This window comes from Notamacropus eugenii, chromosome 5, assembly GCF_028372415.1.
Source record: "Notamacropus eugenii isolate mMacEug1 chromosome 5, mMacEug1.pri_v2, whole genome shotgun sequence".
In the NCBI taxonomy this organism is placed as follows: Eukaryota; Metazoa; Chordata; class Mammalia; order Diprotodontia; family Macropodidae; genus Notamacropus; species Notamacropus eugenii.
In genome coordinates, this window is record NC_092876.1 from 2619479 (window position 1) to 2625909 (window position 6431).

The following is a 6431-nucleotide window of genomic DNA, read 5'->3' on the forward strand; positions in this document are numbered from 1 at the left end:
ACACATAGACACACACACACAGACACACACACACACACACACACATAGACACACACACACATAGACACACACACACACACACATAGACACACACACAAATAGACACACACACACACACACACACACACACACACACACATAGACACGTACAAGAATTTCCAATATCTCCCTCTCAGGATGCATCATCATCAGTCTTCTGAAATTGTGATCATCTATCTCAAATTCATAGAAGGAAGCTCCTCATTTCAAATTCTAAACTCATGTTCCTGAACTTTGAGATCCTCTGGAATTCAACATCCCCATATTCCCCGACTTTATATCCCATTACACTCCAAAATGAACCCTCCATTCCCTTTGCACACTTCATTCATTTATGTCTTCAGGCTTTTGTTCAGATTTTTCTCCCTGCCTGGAATTCTCTCCTTCTCTTACATTATTCAAATCCTGCCCAGTCTTCAGAGCCCAGTTCCAATCTCATCTCCCCTGGGAAGCTATGCCTGACTAATTTATCCTTATAAATTCTTTCTTTCTGGAGCTCTCAATGTCAGCACTAAGTCATCTATTTTCATTTTAGACGCATAGATCTAGAGCTGGGAGGGCCATAGAGGCTATCGAGTACAACCTGTCATTTTACAGTTGAGGAAACTGAGGCCCAAATAGGTTAAATAACCTGCCCTAGGTCACAGGGACTAGAGACAGTCAAGGCAGACTTTGGACTTCCTATCACTCTACAGCCAGTGTGCCCCACATCCTCTATGTATGTACATGTACTCACTGACAAGATCCTAGGATTAAAAATGTCAAGACTTTCACAAGCTTTTGAGCCAGAACCCTCCTGTGAGTGTAAGAGAAACACAGGACTAGGGAGCTTCAGGGGTGTATGTGATGAATTTAAGGTTCCAAGGCCTAGAGGTAACAAGCAAGGCCTTATGAGCGTTTACACTTGTACATAGTACACATTGTACTATGCCTGAACCTGGGGACGAGAACGTTGTGCAGAGTTTTTGATCACCCACAAGAGCCCAAAGTCAAAAATTGACACGTCTTTCAGAAGCCTTTGAGTCCAAGCACTTCATGTGACTAGTGGAAACTGAGTGATAGAGACCTGGATTGACCAGTGTAAGTTCACTGACAAGATCCTAGGATGAAAAATGTCAAGGCTTTCAAAACCTTTTGAGATAGACCCCTGCTGTGAATGTTGGAGAAACAGAGGTCTAGGGAACTTTAGGGAGTTGTCTGTGATCATTTTCAGGTTCCAATGCCTTGAGGTAACAAGGCCTAATGAATATGTACACTTAAGGGTCCTCATTGCATTATGCCTGAACCTGGGGCCTAGAAAGTTGTGGGGATCAGTTTTTGATCACGCACAAGTGCCCAGGACTAAAACTGACAAGTCTTTCAGAGGCCTTGGAGTTCAAGTACTTCGTGAAACTCTGAAGGTAATTGAGTGATAGAGAGTTAGACTGACCAGTGGAAGATCACTAACAAGCTCCTGGGATTAAAATGTCAAGACCTTCAAAGGCTTTCCAACCAGACCCCTTGATGTGAATGTAGGAGAACCAGAGGCCTAGGGAGATTTAGGGAGATGTATGTGATCATTTTCCTGTTCAAAGACCCAGAGGTAACAAGGCTTTATGAGCATTTACACTTGAGGGCTCTCGTTGTACTATGCCTGTACATAAGTCCTAGAAAGTTGTGGGGACCAGTTTTTGATCACCCACAAGTGCCCAAGGACTAAAATTGAAAAGTCTTTCAGAGGCCTTGTAGTCCAAGCACTTCACGTTACTCTAAAGGAACCCTCCCCAGCTTCATGATGCTCCCCTTCACTGCGCCCACTCCAGAAAAAGGTGTATCCAGCTCCAACTTCAGTAAGATGGTCTTCATTTGCCAACCTTTTTTCACTCCAGGCTGCTATTTGGATGCGATACCTTTTGAGTTCTCTTGCAACAAGAACAATTCTTCTTTCAGGTCTACTGGATTTTGTGTTGTCTATTAGTGTGTGCACGTTCCATGTGCTGATGGTGAGCGGAATCATCTTTGCAGATGTTTTTGTACATTTTGTGCATTTTTTTGTGTGTTTCAACCACATAGTGGCATTCCCTGCCTGCTGCGGTAATCAAGCCAGGGTTGGGTAAGCAGACAACGTTTAGGGCACCTTTTCCAGCCCCCTTCCTCACACCAGGAGGTGAGCAGTGCGATCCTTAAAAGGCTGCTCAGACACCCTGGGGGATGCCAAGTCCCATTGCTGCTTCCAGTGAGAAACAACCCTAGCGCCTGGGTCACCTGTGTGCAAGGTTGTGGCTACAGTTCCTAGTGTATCCACACCTGCCGCTTCATCACTTGCCTGTCACCTCAGAACTTTGAGGCATGATAGTGAAATGGTATGGGTGATTCATGTGTAAATTGGATTTAAGTGAGGCAGAATTGCACGAAGTCATCAGCCTCACTCTCTCCTCCAGAGTCATCGTAGTCCAGTGGCAGGACAGAGTCAAGGAGACTGGCAATGTCTCAGGATGCAGTGCATGACCTTGGCATCTTCAGTGACTAACCAAGCTCTAAGCACTCCACATCACCTGCTTCATCTGCCTTCATGGCCGTTGGAACAAATTGTTCACATCCACCCATTCCACCAGAGGAAGCCTTCACATGCTTGGAGTAGACTCCCCCCTCTAACTCACCAATGGGTTTGAGAACCCTTGGTTAGCCTCAACCTGGTTTGGCCCATCTGCAGGAATGGTTTACTGGGGTGTGGCCACTGAGCATACTGCAGCTTCTTGTAGCCACAGGTGAGAGTTAGGTGGAACAGGTGGACACCAAAGGTAGAAAGAGCCCCAAAAAGGGATCGGCAGCCATCACACCAAAGGTACTGGTCCTCCCTGAACACACCCTATACCCCAATAGACTATGTGACTGTAAGGAGAAGACAGACAAGATGTGAGAGTGACAAAGGCAATGTGTGATGCAGAGTGCTGGACTGATCATAGACATCCTTTACAAGCTAAATATTCCCATTCATCAAAAGTGTTGCCCCCTGCCAAGGCAAAATGACTACCAGAAGACTTAATATCAACAAATTAGAGCTCTTCTCTGAGTGGGAACAGTTTATTGCTGACTTGGAGGGAAAGTTGAACCAACACACAGTTGGTAACAGTGGAGCAGAAAAAGAGTGGGCAGCGTTCAGAGATTCCGTGTACAGCACTGCATTTGCTCATCTGGGTCAGAACACTCACAAACACCAAGACCAGTTTGATGAAAATGATGGGGAAATTAAGAAGCTGCTAAATGAAAAATGAGAACTCCACAGGATTTACCAGCAGGATGGTTCATCCACCTCTAAGAAGGCAGCATTTAATCCCATCAACAGCAAAGTACAAGCAAAGCTTAAAGAGATGCAGGATTCCTGGCTCAGGAAGAAGGCAGATGAAATTCAGTTTTATGTTGATAGTAACAATCCGAAGCACTTGTATGATTCTCTGAAAGCTATTTATAGACCAAAAACCTATGGCGCATCACAACTACTCAGTGCTGATGGAGACACACTGATTAGTGAAAAGGACATGATCCTAGAGAGATGGGCTGAACACTTCCATGGTGTTCTCAGCAGAACATCATCAATCAATGCTGAGGCCATTGACCGTTTACCTCAGGTTGAAGTCAATCCCTCCTTAGCTGAACTTCCAACTGAAGAAGAGGTTTTGAGGGTCATTAGGCTCCTTTCATGTGGCAAAGCACCTGGTGCTGATTCTATTCCAGCTGAGATTTACAAGGTAGGGGGACCATTGCTCATACAAAAGCTGACTGAAATTTTCCAGGTTACATGGCAAGAGGAGGTTATTCCCTAGCAGTTCAAGGATGCCTCCATTGTCCATCTCTGTAAGGGTAAAGGGAATAGATTGTCCTGTGACAATCACAGGGGAATCTCTCTTAGTCACTGCTGGCAAGGTTCTTGCTAGAGTCCTCCTGCATAGGTTGATCCTTCACCTGGAAGATGGTCATATACCTGAAAGCCAGCGCAGCTTCAGAAAGGGCCAAGGAAAAGTCGATATGATGTTTGCTGCCCGACAACTCCAAGAGAAATGCCAGGAGCAGAACAGAGGTCTGTACACAATGTTGTACATCTGAACAAGGCCTTTCACACTGTTAGTCGTGAGGGCTTATGGAAAATTATGTCAAAATTTGGTTGCCTGGAGAAGTTCATCAATATTGTACATCAGTTTCCTGATGGCATGTTTGCCCAGGTTCTGGATAAAAGACAATGCTCTCATGCTTTCCCAGTCACCAGTGGAATGAAACAGGGCTGTGTGCTTGCTCCCATGCTTTTTAGCTTGATGTTTTCAGCCATGTTGACAAATGCTTTCAATGAGGAAGAAAAGTTTGAGAGAGAAGAGGTATTAGACTGACTACCAAACTGAAGGTCTACAGAGCTGACCTCATTGTTATATGCTTGTGAAACATGGACAGTCTACCAGTGCCATGCCAGGAAACTGAATCACTTCCATTTGAACTGTCTTAGAAAGATTCTGAGGATCACCTGGCAAGATAAGGCACCAGACAGTAAAGTCCTTGCTCAAGCTGAACTGCCAAGTATTCAAACTATGCGTCAGAGAGCACAACTCCGATGGGCTGGCCACATTGTTCAAATGCAAAATGTATGCTTGCCAAAAAGACTATTTTATGGAGAACTCACATGGGGCAGGAGATCATGTGGTGGCCAAAAGAAATGATACAAGGACACTCTCAAGATCTCTCTCAAGAACTTTGGATTTGACTGTGCAACATGGGAGACACTAGCACAGGACCGCTCAGCATGGTGTGCCACAACAGAAAGGGTGCTGTGCTCTTTGAGCAGAATTGAGACAGCACAAAGTAAATGCAGGATGTGCAAATTTGGGATATCCACCCCAAATATTCACATGGACTATCTGTGCCCAACCTGTGGTAGAGCATCCTGAGTTCCTATTGGTCTGATCAGCCACAGTAGGACACACTGAAATTTCACTTTACAATAGTGATGTCATTTTGATCCTTCCACAGGGAAAACAACCAGGTCCCTGTGTCCACATTTGTTCATGTGTCCCCTACCAGGGTGTATTTGCCCCATTGGGCCATCCATGTTTCCTCACCTGTCTGATTTACCGCATCCATCTGCCTGTGTGTACCCTTGCATCTGCCCTTCTGTCCCCTGTCTGTCGATCTCTCATCTCTCTGTCCCTGTGACTCCAGCTGTCCATGTGTCCCCATCTGTCTGGCCATGTTTCCCCATTGGTCCGTGTGTACCCTACATGTCTCTCTATCCCTCATATGTCTGTCCATGTTGACCCATCCTGTCCATGTATCCCCATCTGTCCCCATCTGTCCATATATTCCCTGTCTGTGTGTATTTGCCGCATCTCTCCATCCATCTTTCCCCATCTGTGTACTTTTCCCCTTCTGTCTGTCCATGTGTCCCCTTGTGTCTGTCTGTGTTATCTGTCTGTCTATCATTTGTTTGTCCATGTTGCCCCACCTGTCCATATGTCCCCATCTCTCTGTCCCTGTTGCTCCAACTGTCCATGTGTCTCCGTCTGGCCATGTTTCCCCATCTGTCCATGTGTTCCCATCTGTTTGTCTGTCCCCATGTGTCTTTCCATGTTTCCCCATCTGCCCATGTTTCCACATCTGCCTATCCATGTTTCCCTACCTTTCTTGTGTCATTTTTCTGTCTCTGTATATCCCTCTGTCTGTCCATGTGTCTCTATCTGTCTGTGTGTCCCCATCTCTCTGTCTGTTTCCACATCTGTCCATGTATCCCCCATCTATCTGTCCGTGATTCCCCCGCTGCCCTTGTGTCCTCATCTATCTCTCTGTGTATGCCCATCTGTCTGTCCCTGTGTCTCCATCTGGCTGTGTGCATGTCCCCATTTATCTGTTCATGTTTCCTCATATGTCTGTCTATGTGTCCGCATGTCTGTATGTCCCCATCTCGGTCTGTGTATCTCCATCAGTCTGTGTGTCCTTCTGTGTCTGTCCATGTTTCCCCACTTCTTGTGTCCTCATCTGTCTGTCCATGTGTCACCAATTGTCTGTATGTCCCCATCTGTCAGTCTGTTTCCCCATCTGTGTGTGTGTCACCGTGTGTCTGTCCATGTTTCGTCATCTACCTGTGTGTGCCCAATTGCCTGTCCGTGCGTCCCCATCTGTCTGTCCGTGTATCCCCATCTGTCTATCTGTGTGTCCCCAGGTGTCTGTCCGTGTATCCCCATCTGTCTGTCTGTGTGTCCCCAGTTGTCTGTCCGTGTATCCCCATCTGTCTGTCTGTGTGTCCCCAGTTGTCTGTCCGTGTATCCCCATCTGTCTGTCTGTGTGTCCCCAGTTGTCTGTCTGTGTATCCCCATCTGTCTGTCTGTGTGTCCCCAGTTGTCTGTCTGTGTATCCCCATATGTCTGTCTGTG